General features: G+C 43.9%; 1 long non-coding RNA gene across 1 annotated transcript; it reads left to right on the top strand.

Moving 5' to 3' along the window:
• Window positions 1–7197: 7197 nt before the first annotated feature.
• LOC309363077 lies at window positions 7198–14409 on the top strand. Its single transcript, XR_014165225.1, has 2 exons — window positions 7198–7246; window positions 13987–14409. It is a non-coding gene; the product is annotated as an uncharacterized lncRNA (long non-coding RNA).
• The last annotated feature ends 999 nt before the right edge of the window (window positions 14410–15408 follow it).

Below are 15408 nucleotides of genomic sequence, written 5' to 3'. Positions count from 1 at the left end.
AAAGGGGCAGGAGTCCCACTTCACAAGCAGAAATCTTTGCACTCCTGGGATGCATTGGTTGGATTCCACCCAGTCAATTTTTAATTGGATTTTTATATGTCTTATGTTTATTGGTTCCTTCTTTTGCATCCTTCATTTTAGCATATTCATTTAAACATTCAAAATAGTAAATAATAAGAGCTACAACCAATAAGAACAATGTATAAGAAGATGAAAATCATGTTATGTTCAATAAGTCATAAATCAATTTCAGCTGATAAATTCCATTATGCAACCTGCAAATATCAGGAAAATATTGATTAAGGGCTGTACCTCAGGTTGCAATCGCCGCAGGTTGCGCATTTTGGGCTTACGGATGTGCCAAACCCGGAAGTACTGGAACGGGTTGCTTCCGGGTTTTGGCGCTCGCGCATGCGCAGAAACACTAAATCGCGCTTAGCGCATGTGCAGAAGCGCCGAATCATGTCACGTGTGCGCGCAGACGCAGTGCTGCGGGTTGCGAACACTGCGGGTTGCGAACATGCCTCCCGCATGGATCACATTCGTAACCTGAGGTTCCACTGTAAACAGCACTTAGGTGCTGCTCTTGCAGAAGACCTCCATTTGTGCAATGGAACTTGTCTTTCTTCTCATCTTCACTGCTGCCCACAACTTTAAAATGCCCTCCACAGGGCTTGGGGTCTCCCATAGAAGATTTGGGAGTCACACAAGGACAAAAGATGAAGGGGAAGTTTCATTATACAGTGGTGCCTCGCAAGACGAAAAAAAATCCGTTCCGCGATTCTCTTCGTCTAGCGGTTTTTTCAACTTGCGAAGCAAGCCCATTGACAGCTTAGCGGATTAGCGCTATTAGCGGTCTAGCGGCTTCTAGCGATCAGCTGTTAAGCGGCTTAGCGGCTTAGGAAAAGGGCGGGAAAAGCTGGGAAAACCCGCGGGGACTCGCAAGATTTTTTCGTCTTGCGAAGCAACCCCATAGGGAAATTCGTTTTGCGAAGCACCTCCAAAACGGAAAACCCTTTCGTCTAGCGGGTTTTCCGTCTTACGAGGCGTTCGTCTTGCGGGGCACCACTGTACAAGTGGAACTTCACTCATGCAGCATGGTACACAACCCCTAATGATTTTGTTTTAGAATTTGAGAACAGCCTAGATCAGAATCGGCTACCTCCACAGCAAAGCAAATGCACTAACACCAGTCTACACCCTTGACAAGAAGCAAATTATGTCCTTGAATACATGTCATAAGTAATCACTTTGTTTCTGTCTTTATACAAATGGTTTTTTCTCTTCTTCTGAACCCAATGCTTAGTCAGTTGGCCTGCCAGGGTTTACAGTGTGGCATAAATAGACTGCATCCCTTAATGATGGCGCCCAAAAATCAATGATGGGAGCGGGGGGGGGGGGGATTGATGTGTCTTAGGGCTATGTTTTGAGTCACACTTATCTGCTCACACTCGGAACTATTTTTGCAGGTAATAGCTTGTGGTTTGATTGCACTCACACTCAGAAATAAAATAACTTGACTTTGGGTAAAGTAAAGCCACAACTTTAATAACTTTGCAGCAAATGAGATCTGCAATGGAACAAACTATGCATGTGTTTGCTAAGGATAGAAGATGCCACAACCACCTCCTGCTAACTAAAGGTGGATGAGCCTGTCCCAACCCTGAGGCCAGACCCTCCAAATGTCCCTATTTTCCAGGGACATCCCTGATTTAGAGAAGCCGTCCTGGTTTCTGATTTGATCCTGAAATGTCCTGCTTTTCCTTAGGACATCCTTTTTTTTCATTAGAGAAATGTTGGGGGGTTTGGAGTTATCTGACCCTCGAGCAGTCTAAAGGCAATCCTGTATAGGGAAGTTTTTTAAAAAATGTTTAATGTTTTATTATGTTTTTATACATGTTGGAAGATGCCCAGAGCGCTGGGGCAACCCAATAAGACGTGTGGGGTCTAAATAGTAAAATCACCATTGTGGAATGGGACGTCCCTATTTTCATCAGAGAAATGTTGGCGGGTATGTGAGGCTAGTTAACAACGCATTCTTTCTGTCCACTTGGTCACCTTTTCGAAGAAGGTTTTTCTGAGTCACAAGCACCACCACCCTTGGCCTCAAGACTCTTTAGCCCCATTTTCACGAAACATTTAAAGCAGTATCATACAACTTTAAACAGCCACGGCTTCTCCCCCAAACTTCCTGGGGACTGTAGTTAGCTGAAGGTGTTGAGAGTTGCTGAAAGACCCTGATCACCCCCACAGAGTTACAATTTCAAGAGTTCTCTGGGAAGAAGCATTGACTATTAAAACCACTCTGAGCAGTGTTTCCCCTGGGGGTACGGAGGGGAACACATACCCCTAAACATTTTGTGAATCTTTGTACTTTTGTCCTTTTACTGTATTTATTTCCCCCATCTGAACTATAAAATGGTGGTTCTCTTGAGTCAAAATGAGAGTACCCCTAAACATTTTTTTAGAAAAAAGGCACTGACTCTGAGAATTGTAGCTCTGTAAGGGGAATAGGGAAGGACGTGGGTAGTGCTGTGGGTTAAACCTCAGAGTCTAGGACTTGCCAATCAGAAGGTCCGCGCTTCGAATCCCCGGAACAGGGTGAGCTTCCGTTGTTCAGTCCCTGCTCCTGCCAACCTAGCAGTTCGAAAGCGTGTCAAAGTGCAAGTAGATAAATAGGTACCACTCTGGCAGGAAGGTAAATGGCATTTCCGTGTGCTGCTCTGGTTCGCCAGAAGCAGCTTAGTCATGCTGACCACATGACGCGGAAAATGTATGCCGGCTCCCTTGGCCAGTAAAGCGAGATGAGCGCTGCAACCCCAGAGTCGGCCACAACTGGACCTAATGGTCAGGGGTCCCTTTACCTTTACCTTTTAAAGGGAATAGAGCCCTCTGACATCTATCCACACCCTTGACAAACTTCAGCTCCCAGGATTATTTGAGGGAAGCTATTGCAGTTTAAAGTGCTATGATTATGCTTTAAATATAGCAGCAAGTCACAGGAATCTCCTTTCACCTTCCAAGTCACACACAGAGTTACCTTCTTTTCTTTTCATTTATAGTTCTGACTTATTACGGCCCAATCCTAAGACTTGCTGTACTATACAATTAATATTTAGGATACAGAGTTCCATCTGTCACGGTTCATGGTGGCATGCCTGCACTGCAGAGACACAGTACTCTACTCTTGTTGTCATATAGGAGCAAATGTTCAGGATGTCAGAAGTTTAAACAGGCAGAAACGCCAATGGAATGCAACAAGTAGCCGGTCCAAGACTCACTCCCTTCAGAGTCTTTCCGCAGGATGTGTTTCTGAACTAGGTTGTCAATTTCTGCAGCTGCAAATGTTTCAAGTGGATACATGCACACTGCACCTTTCCCCCATGGGCTGTGCATGCCCTCAGAGTGGGCACAACCAGGGTGGGCAAAATATGGATGTTTATGTTAATTTGTGCTATGTTTGTTCTTGAGCTGAACTTGAATCATCTGCCTAGTCCCCCAAGCACTGGGAAGCACATACCTGAGAGAGACCAGAAATTCCCCACTCTTTGTCTCTCTGTTAGCATGTAAGTCACGGATCTGGCACAGGACATTTAACTTCTGGCTTTGGCTAAACTCAAATCCCCCCAGTCTAATATCCCTAGTGCTACAAGACTGTCACAAGAGTTCCTGGTCTAAAATTGTCTATCAAAAACTTCACTCTTGTGGTTTATCCCCACAAAAGCTACTCAAAGTAGGTTTCAGTAAAGCAACAGTCTAATTTGTCAATGCCTAAATGATTTTGAGCATCAGAACAACTTGGCCACAATAAGGAAATTTTGCCCATGGTATGACCAGTTTCCATCTTCCCACTTCGATTCTCTAGCACCCTATCTGTATAACCTAGCAATTTCAAAATATAGATGCGATTTCACCCTCTCAAGATTGAATGTATTGCCCTCAGCTGCACTTGAGGGACGATTCCAACAGATTCCACATGAAAAACGCTTATGTCCCTGTGGAGATGGCAGCACCAAATCAGTGGCACATGCCCTCCTGGCTTGCACTCTTTATAAAGACCTGAGGAATGAGATTATCACCCCTCTTTTATTGTCCATTCCGGGTCACCCAACCGCTGCCACAGTGTCTTTTCTCCTGGCAGATCAAGAGGAGCAGATGACAGCAACAGTTGCAAGGTTTTTAGCTGGGACAATCAGAATAAGGTCCACTATTTGACTGCTGATTCAGGACCCTAAACTGTGTTTTATATAATCGACTTTTAATTTTGTTCTGTGTATATCGCAATGTTCTTTTGTTGCTATGGCCGATAGCTGATACAAATAAAGTTTCATTCATTCATTCATTCATTCATAAGTCATATACACCAGTGGTCTAGTTAAAAAAAACCCACACACCCTAAAAACCCTCATGCTAAATCAGAAATGAGGCACACATGACCCTCCAAATGTTCTGAGACTTCAGATCCCAACATCCCTGGCCTTTGGCCATGTTGGCTGATGCTGATAGGAATTGGAGCCCACAACCTTTGGAGGATCACAGTCCCCCTCCTCCCTGTGCTAAACTTAGTTCTGAAGTCTTGCCTTCCCTACTAGGGCTCTTTAGCACTCACAAAGATGCTCCCATACTTCTTTACAGCCCTTAGAATCATGCAAGGACATACAACTTTTTCCTCTTCGTTATGTGGTGAGTATCTGAAGTTGTCAAACATTCTTCAAGCAAGATTTTGCATCTCATCTGAATGCTTTGTGGCATTAAAACAGCACTGCCAATTACATAATGGACCCAACATCCATCAATGGAAGATTTTGTAGCCAAGACATCACTAGCCATGCACAAGAGAGAGGATATCAACATGCCCATGGAATCAAGAGATCTTAGAAATACAGAAAATAAAAAATAAGGGTAGGCTCAAAATGGGCAGTTCCCCCCCCAAAAAAAATTAGTTAAAGCAAAATTGGGTGTTTATGAAACAAAACTTTCTCAGTTTCTCTGCAATCCAAATAAGGCTCAATCTAGGGCATTGTTCTTCAGTTGGGACCCATTATGGCTTGCAGCCTGATCCAAGTTGGGCCACAACAACAGTACATTATATGAGGGGTTAAAGGCAGCTCCTGGATCTGAAAAGATTGAAGACTACTCATATAGGAAAATGTTCCCCCAACTTTCCAGCATGTATGACCAAAGAGCAGGGCAACTCACCATCAGGAAATGGAAAGTGTTGAAGATGCTGATCTCCATAAGCAAAAGTCACCCAGTGAGCCTCATGGTTGAGTGGAGATTTGAACCCTGGATTTGAACACTGCTCCAAACAGACTCTCACGTTCTTAAGCATTTGCGTGGACAGGTCCCCAGATCCCGAGCGGTCCCCCCCCCCCGTCATGTGGAACAACGACTCAAGACAACGTGCTATGGGATTAAATTGGCCACAACTTTATTAAATTTCAGATGTGGATAGACCTTGGCTCAGGCATTGGGCGTTCTCCCTCCCCAGTCCCCAGCCAGGAACCTAGGGAGCATCAGGGTTATCCAGTGGGGGGGGGGAATGGGCCGGCTCTGGAGAACATATGTTCAAACAGAGATAGCCGCCCCCTTTACGCTGCTGCCGCAGGGGAGAGCAATGACGACCTTTCGGCGTACGGTCAAAGCCTCCCTTCAGAAACCCCCTTTAACGGGGAACCCTGGTATCACCGCTGCAAAGAGGAAGATGGATTAAAGGATTCCACCCAAGGCCTGATACTGCCAAAGTTGTGACGTTTTGCTACGGGAAAGGCGAAACCTGCCAATGCAGGGAAATTCCTTTCCGGCCCTTTAACAGCAACCTTAACGTAGCAGCGCCCGCATACCTGTGAAGAAAAGTTAACCTGCATAATAAGACATTAACTGAGGGTGGGTAGGGTGGGAGAAGCTCTGGAGCCAAGTGAGGATTTCCAGGTAAGATCCTCCCTCTATTGTGTGGGCAGGTAATCCCTCCCCTACCTGGCCTGGTCTCCTTGGCAACGCTTCCCCCAGGTGGGATTGGACAACTGACTGAGGTAGGCGGAGACCTCCAGGTATCCCACCTGAGGGAAGGCAAAGCCAAGCCTATGCTGATGGAGCCGCTCCAGATCCAGGGGCTGCACGCGTCCACGCAAAGGGCGCCCCCCGTTTTAAGTGGGGAGCGGTCATTGTTTAAGGTTCCTCTAAAAATTCAAATCAGCAAATTTAGGGCAGTGTGAGCAGTAAGGTTACATTGGGTATGCAGCTGACGAGGGCATATTTAAACATGTATTGGGGGGGCGGACCTCAGGCCCAATGTGGCCCTCCAGGGCACTCTTTGCAGCCCTTGGGACTCTGCACAGACCACACCATCTCCCCAGCCACACAACCTCTTCTTGGTGTCAGGCCACAAAGAAGTCCATCAGTTTAGCTTTTCCTTTCCTTTGTTTTCATCTATTTCCCCCGCTATGGAAATATTCCAATCTGTTTGGCCAGGGGGAGAGAGTGAAAGAGCACACAAGGGTGGCGAATGTGCCCAAATGTGTGTCTAATGTAACTCTGTTTGGCCCTCATACTCTCCTCAGGCCACATCTCTCACTGGCCCTTGCTTCAGTCATTGTTTTTCCCTGTCTGAGATGTGGCCTTGTATTCTGATACTGCCTCTTGCATGCCAAGGCATTAGAGAAGGGCGTGTGAGTTTCTAGAAACTAGCCTACTGCACAAAGGTCAACCCTACATTCATTTCTCTGCCTCTGCTCCCGCCCACCACTGGCATAAGGCCCTCAGAAGGTTATCCAGAAGGGAATGAAATCCTCAGGCTGAAAATGGTTCCCCACGCAGAGAAGGAGAAAATGAGAAATGGCATAATGAACCTTCTGTAGAATCCCTAAGCACCAAAGGAGCTCTTTTCATCACTCTATATCCTGAAGCCTTCTCCTGTATAGCTACGGAGTTGGCCAAAACTTGTGGTGCCATCCAGGATAATGTGCAGGAAGCCACACCTAAGGTAGCTGATGCCGAGCAAGATGGGCAGGAATGAGGCTTCCACCTGCTCCGTCTCTTTCCCTTGTGAACTCAAAGCATTTTCATTCATCCTAGGCCAGCGTAGTGGCCAACCCACCATTTAATAATACAGGACTGAACATGATAGGAGGAATTGTGTTGCCTTGATAACATCAAGCCTTAAAACGAAGAGACTCCTTTCTGATCGTGCCTGCACATGTTTGACTCCAAGAGACGTACAGCATTTCTGATGGTGAGGGATGCCAAGGTCAGGCAAAACATCAGGGCGCTTTTTCAAAAGGGATGCTAAGAAGGGGCACAAGTCCCAAGGTGGCTCCCTAGACTGGATGGGTAAGATGTGGCTTGCTCTGGGTGGGGAGACACTCTCTGTGTAGGAGCAGGAACATATCTATGGGTACTTCTGGAACCATTCATGTCGCTTGAGGCTCAAGTAGCCTCAGTGGCCCAGTTTATCTGGACAGGGACAGCCTAACTTCTGTTGACTATGCTCTAGTAACCTCTTGGTTGAACTACTGTTGTTGTTGTCGTTTAGTCGTGTCCGACTCTTCATGACCCCATGGACCAGAGCATGCCAGGCACTCCTGTCTTCCACTGCCTCCTGCAGTTTGGTCAAACTCATGCTGGTAGCTTCGAGAACACTGTCCAACCATCTCGTCCTCTGCCGTCCCCTTCTCCTTGTGCCCTCCATCTTTCCCAACATCAGGGTCTTTTCCAGGGAGGCTTCTCTTGCGTGGCGATTTCCTGCCCCTCCCCCAGGGAAATAAAGACACAAGACACCAGAGTTTAAGGTTAATGGGTCAAATTAGGCCACAACTTTATTGATTACAGGAATTGAGGGGTATTGGCTTAGGCATTGGTCCTATCAGCTAATATGTCATGGACGCACTGTTTATCAATCTAAGCTCAAGACTGGGCCAATATATTTTGTTTCCTGAAGTGAAGGATAAGATAGCATCCCTCCCTCTTCCACAAACAATCTGATAAGGCTGTCAATTGACTCTTAATTTGACAGTAAGAGGCGGGGGAGAGAAGTATCTTCCACCACATCTGAGACATTGGGGGGAACATGCATCATATAGAGCTCTGTTTGTATGGCCAGAGGTAGGAGTGCCAACTTGAATAAAATATTGGGGCCCTGTACCACACAATTGATCACAAGGTCATTTGAATGACAATGCCCAGTAACTTTGGGTGGGCCAGGCCTTCTCAAATATTTTATATTTTATCGGCTTAATATTAAATAGCCTATATATATATATATATATATGCAGGTTTTGGTGTCCTCGGGTGTCTTCCCGTGTAAAAGTTGGGGTGTCTAGGCGACGTTTCGACGAGGTCTCACTCGTCATCTTCAGGCTGGTGCTTTCGGCTTCTTGTTACTGGAACAGAGCAGGATCTCAGTGTTTGAGTTCCTATAAATACTGTTGAGGGGGTGTGGTGTATAGCCTCCAATGTTCTGGGCAGAGAGGAAGTTCCCAGGCTAGTGTGCCTTTTCTTCTTTTGTTCCTTAATTACTTGAGGGATATCTTGAGTGATTTCTTGAGTGATATCCTGAGTACCACTTAGGTGGGTCATTAGGTGTGGATTAGTTGCTAAAGTCTTTGTGTCTTGATATATATATAATATATATATATATTAAAACATTAATCTAAATATAGTGGTACCTCGGGTTACATACGCTTCAGGTTACATACGCTTCAGGTTACAGACTCAGCTAACCCAGAAATAGTGCTTCAGGTTAAGAACTTTGCTTCAGGATGAGAACAGAAATCGTGATCCGGCGGCGCAGCAGCAGCAGAAGGCCCCATTAGCTAAAGTGGTGCTTCAGGTTAAGAACAGTTTCAGGTTAAGTACGGACCTCAAGAATGAATTAAGTACTTAACCCGAGGTACCACTGTACAATAAGAACATAGAAAAAAGAGAGAAATAAAAGCAGGTAAATAGAAAGAGAGAGAGAGAGTAATAAAATTCAGAAATTAAAGTCTGACCACTGTATATAAACAATATTCATTTCAACCACTCCAGTATAACACCCTAAAAAGCTACTTCTTATAAACAAACATTATCTTCCATCCTCAGATCGAAATGTCATTATTTCATTTTCTTTTTCATGCAAAAAGTCTATGAGAGGTTTCTACTCTTTAATAAATGTTAACAATGACTTTTCTCTCATTAAAAATGTCAGTTTCTCCATCTCAGCTGAATCTGTTAATTTTAATAGCCATTCTTCCATTGTTGGTAGTGGTGAGCCCTTCCATCTTTGTGCATCTAAAAGTCTCGGCGTCATAATCAAATATTGAAGCAAAGTTCCATAGTCCTTTTCTAACTCTTTATCTATAAGTTCCAGCAGGAAGAATTCTGGCTTCAGTTGATAGTTAGTCTTCAAAATTCTCCATATCAATGCATGTATTTGTATTCAATATGTTTTGGCTTTTTTTACATGTTCACCAAGCATGATAAAATGTCAATTTTTTCCATATTCTAAATGATTTGTGTGTATAGGAATTAGTAAGCCAACTCAGTGAGCAAAGCTTTTTTATTATTATTAATGTTAATACCCCTATAGGAACAATATGGATTTCTTTATCCACCAGTTTTGACCAATGGGTTCTCTTATTGGATAACAACAATTCCACCGCATGGCCTAAATTGGCTCCCTTCATAAAAGCTACTTGTTTGGAATGCCCCAACTGCTGCCTGATTGGTGGAAGTATAATCAGTGCTACTTTTTCTGGAAAAAAATGTACCAGAACTCTCCATAAACGCCTACCTTGTTCTCTTCTTATAATGGCAATGAGAGGTGCCAGAACTGAGTTCTGGAAAGTTCCAGCTGAAAACAGGCCCTGGGTATAATAAAGATTTTTTAAATACGTAATCAGTCCAATTGAAATATAAACTTATTAATTGTTTTAATGTCATTTGTTCAGATGAGCTATTGGTATCCAAACTGGCAGCATCTGAAACAAAGAAAAAAAGGAATTGAGTTACAATCATCTTTTTAGATGATGGAGAGTCTCAATTTATTCCAATGTATTATATTTGTATTTATACCTTTCCAAACTGTACAAAAACATTTTTTTGCTTAGACAAGCCCATCCATAGATGTTGACATGCTTTAATCCCTTTTTAGTTTACTGCTGATTTAGATTGGGTTTTTAAAAAATATTTTTATTGGTTTTTCCAGATATTTTCTTACATAACATCATACTTTGCAAAAATAAAACAATTGGCTCCATGAGCCTGTGACTTCCCTCCTCCCCGAATGATGGTTTTCAAATCTAATCTCCATATACTGCAATTTCCTATATTTCTTATTCCTATTAAATTATACCCTTATAGAATTAAAGGTAAAGGTACCCCTGCCCGTATGGGCCAGTCTTGACAGACTCTGGGGTTGTGCGCCCATCTCACTTAAGAGGCCAGGGGCCAGCGCTGTCCGGAGACTCTTCCAGGTCACGTGGCCAGCGTGACATCGCTGCTATGGCAAGCCAGAGCTGCACACGGAAACGCCGTTTACCTTCCCGCTGGTAAGCGGTCCCTATTTATCTACTTGCACCCCGGAGGTGCTTTCGAACTGCTAGGTTGGCAGGCGCTGGGACCGAGCAGCGGGAGCGCACCCCGCAGCAGGGATTCGAACCGCCGACCTTTAGACTTATAGAATTACTTAAATACAATTAGTAATGAATGATAATTTTATCCTTACAAAACTTCTTATAACCCTACCAACGATGTTAATAGTTTACAGTTGTCTTTCAAATATAGCATAATTTTTTCCCAGTCTTTCTGAAAAGCCTAGTCCTGCTGGTTCTGGATTTTAATAGTTTTGAAAGTTTTTATTGATAAATTTAATATTTCTGGTAAACTGCTTGGAAGTTTTGTTTCAATCAAGTGGTATATAATTCTTGCTAAATAAACAAACATAAACAAACTCAGCTGCTAGGCAACCTCCCAGAGGCACCAAGTTGCACCCAACATTGAGGGTTTGCATGGTGTCACACATGAATGACATCAAACATGTGTGACACCATACAGCAGCACTGGTGTGCTGGGCTCCTCAAAGGGCCATGCTGAAGATCCAGCCCTCCGGCATGGCTCTGTTGATGAGCACAGTGCACCTTGGAACTTTGTCTGTCATATGTGAGACTGTAGGAGGCCAATAGCCAGCTATTGGAAGGAGGCCTCAAACATTCAGGGCCCCTGGCCCGTTTCCTCCAGATATTGAGGGGACCAAAGACCCCTTGGCCCCCTAGTGTTGACCCGCCTGCTACCTCCTGCCTTTGCCCTGCCCTGAGTGTACCAGGCAAAGGAAGTACAGTCCTTTGTAACTTATAAAGTAGCATTATATGCGTTGGCAGCTAAGAAGATCAGGAGAAAAGAGCTAGAGAAAATAGCAGTCAACTGCAAAGGGGATTTGGACATTTCAGCTGGCATATTTTACCTGAGATTTCCCTGCTATTCTAGTTTATGCAACAAATAATCTCTAGGAGACTTGACCGTGGTTTATTGCACCGGTAGTTCTAAATGTTTTTTAAATGTTTTAATGGTTATTGCTGTTTTTCCTTTTGTTCCCCCTGTGAACGATGCCATGGCCTTTGGCTAGTGCAATAAAGTTTATGAATGAATGAAAAAGTACAGTCGTACCTCTACTTACATATCCCTCTGGATACAGAATCTTTGGGTTACAGCCATGGCAAACCCAGAAGTGTATTGCTACACGCACATGCGCAGAAGCGCTTAAACACGCCGCACATGTGCGCAGAAGCGCGCCTCTATTTACGTAATTTTCAGGTGTGAACGGACCCCTGGAACAAATTAAGTTCTTATCCGGAGGGTCCACTGTATGATGATTCTGATGGGAACGCACTGGGTCTCCTTTGTGTAACACCTTAAGCAGATCCCACTAGCCACCATATATGAGCCTCCAGCCCAGACAACAACATCCACAGAGGCCCATGCAAACTTATGGGAAACCTGCCCTACTTCCCAGGCATTGGGTTGGGCTTTAATTGTGGGAGCACAAGTCCCTACATGCAGGGCTGTACCAACAATGGAACACAGTGAAGCTATGAATAAAGGCAGCAGATTCCTGAGAGGGTACCAACTCCCCCCTTCTTCCTCGAATCATTACCACCTTTGCATCATTAAAAAAAAACTGCATGTGGAGAAGGGAATGTTATTACACTTCTTTAATGTGCAAAACTATAGTGCTCATTTTGCATGGAAAGTTGCCCCCTTCAAGGAGTACTTGAAAAATTCAATTCTTGTGAACTCTGGTGGGAACTGATCTGATCCTGCAGCTCCTAATGTGCAGATTACACAGTTTTAGATGTTATACAGATACAAATTGGGATCTTCTTTTTTTTAAAAAAAAAGCTGCACTTAGAAGGTTTGTTGAAAGAGGCAACTCTTCAACATACACCAAAAAGAATATCCTGTGTCTGAATAATATATAAAGAGGGGGAGTTTTAGAAGGTAGGTGCCACCACACTAAAGGCCCAGTTCTGGCATCTTGCAGAATGTACCTCCTTATAAAGATGATATCAATCAATCAATATTTTATTGCCGTCCAAATACCCATAAAACGTAAAACAATTTCAAAATTAGGTACAGTTAAAACGACCAGACAGACAGATGGAAGAAACCAAGGCAGTCTTTTTGTTTTATCTAGGGCATAATGATCTTTGTTTCTTATAACCTCTGAAAGAAACTTTGCCACGGCCAGCGGAATATCATTTGACCTGTCTTTCAAAAGATATTTTATATGGGAGGTTTCGGATTTTCCCAGCAAATTTGCCAGTAAGGGTTTGATCAGTTGATCCCTTGCTTGCTCATATTGCCCACATTGCAATAGGATATGCTTCATACAATCAATGTCCTGGGAACATAAACAAAGTCTATTCTGATAGGGGATGCCTCTCAGTCTACCATTTAGAAATACATTTGGTCTGGCTTTGGTAAATAAACGCCAATAGATAGGTACAGACAAATTCGTAAGGTATGAGGATATCTGAAAGTCATACGTGTATTGGATTCCAGCTGCGACCGGGCTACAAATTACATATGATTGGGATCGCAAGTCGCTATGTGAGATGTCCCAAAGCCTTTGCCTCAGGGATTCAAGGGCAGTGTCATAACCCAGATGATATAAGAGGGATGATGGCAGTCCAATCGAGGAGGCTTTTCTGGCCATAGTTTTCAGCTATGGGCTGACAAACTTCTCATTGGTTAAATATACTAATAATCCCTTCCCCAGGCCAAATACTGAGATCTTGAGCCAGTATCTCAAGGCAGCCCACCATGCTTTGGTGGAGAGTGGGCATTCACCTGTTTCCAGAAACAGAATTGAATTTGGGACACAGTTTGGGACCTGTAATAGGGACCAAAGAAAGATGATATCTGCAGGATGTCTTCTCCTGCAGAACTCAGCAATCAGTTGAGTATATATAATACACTGTTTTAAGTTTCCTGGTCCTGAGCTATATATGGCTTTGTTCACCTGTACCAGCAGGTTGGAATTAGGCAGTTAGCTGATGGGCAGCCAATGCCATTCTTTCTAGCATAATATGATGGCGATATTCTTCCCCAAGGAGCAGTTGAGCCACTGCAGTTTTGCACTAGCTGCAGCTTCCAGGTCATTCTCACTCTATATATGGCAGTAATCCAATCTGGAGGTCACCAGCACATGGACCAAAGCTGGGAAAAGGCAATCCTAACCACTGAGGTCACTTGGGGCACTAGTGACAGAGATGGATCCAGTAGTAGCACACCCTGCCTCTATGAACCTGCTCCTTCAGCAGGAGTATGGCCCCATCCAAACAGGCAATAGACCCATTATCCAGACTCAGGAACCACCACTACAGCATCTCTGCTGACTTGTACAGTTCCTGTGTGGGGAAAATAGTATCCAAATACATTTTGTAGAAATGCATATTTTGATCAAAATGCATTTATACTGATTTTTTCCCCCTTATTCACCAATTTATACAGAAATGAAACAGAACAAATTTGCAAGTAAACACATACAACAGTGATATCCATCTGGAGATAGACTGATTTGACCATCCCTCTTTGGATCCACATCTGTTCATTTGGGACAGATTTAGGTTGGAGTGATTGGCTACTATGGTCTCCTGCCTCGTGGATCTCTGACTGGGCTACATCTTGAGCTTCTGGCTGGCAGCAGCTTGGAGATTCACACAAAGGTGTGAAATGGAGAAGACCACAAGAACATTTCCATGGCTGTCTTAGGAAATTTCTTCTCGCTATAGCAGTTTGGAACAGCAAGCTGGAGCTGGTATCTTGGGTGCACCTGAGTTATCATTGACAAGTACCATGCATATATGGCTGTGGACATCATGAAATCTTATAATTAATATACCAGGCTTCTACTTCAAAGGCAGGATGTCCAAATCCTCTTGTGGGTGTGGGTGATTGCAGGAAAAGTCTTCATGCCACAGCCTTCTTTCTCCCAGAAGGTTCACACAGCAAATTTGGCATGCATGTAGGTCATGGCGGTAGCCTGGAATGTATTATGCACTGCATCTAATCCAAATAGATTCATTTAGGAATTTGATCTGTGAATTCTGATATAAACTGTCTTGATTTGCACCTTCAAGTCTAATGATCAGGTCAGAAAACAGTTATCTACTGACTCTCACATTTCCTGTATATTTCACTTAGAGCTCTGAGCACATGACCTTTTGCCATTCTTCATCTTACTTGTGGTCAGAGAAACTGGGGAGGGGGAGAACATTTCACCAAATTTATCCAGTGGAAAGAATATTTTATCTATCATCTATCTATCATCTAGTATGCTAACACTTGCTTTTGAATTATGGTGCTGGACTGCACCATAATGGTCCCATGGACTGCAAGAAGATCAAACATATCCATTCTTAAGGAAACCAGCCCTGAGTGCTCACTGGAAGGACAGATCCTGAAGCTGAGGCTCCAATACTTTGGCCACCTCATGAGAAGAGAAGACTCCCTGGAAAAGACCCTGATGTTGGGAAAGATGGAGGGCACAAGGAGAAGAGGACGACAGAGGATGAAATGGTTGGATAGTGTTCTCAAAGCTACCAGCATGAGTTTGACCAAACTGCAGGAGGCAGTGGAAGACAGGAGTGCCTGGCGTGCTCTGGTCCAGGGGGTCACGAAGAGTTGGACACGACTAAACGACTAAACAACAACAACATGCTAACACTGCAAATGACAGCAACATAAATTCTATTGTCAGCCTGGCCATCACATGATGTCCTCCACAATAAGAGTTTCAATCTTTTCCATACTTCTTTGGGAGTGAGGCCCCTTGGGCTCAATGAGTCTTACATCAGAACAACCCTAATTGGCATCAAGGTGTAAGTCTGTGTCCTATTCTTAGTTGGCATTACCAAATACAATCTCAATGTA

Source organism: Podarcis melisellensis, assembly GCF_964234715.1.
Source record: "Podarcis melisellensis genome assembly, chromosome: 2".
In the NCBI taxonomy this organism is placed as follows: domain Eukaryota; kingdom Metazoa; phylum Chordata; class Lepidosauria; order Squamata; family Lacertidae; genus Podarcis; species Podarcis melisellensis.
The sequence above is the reverse complement of the archived record's forward strand: the minus strand, read 5'-3'. Positions and strand labels throughout refer to the sequence as shown.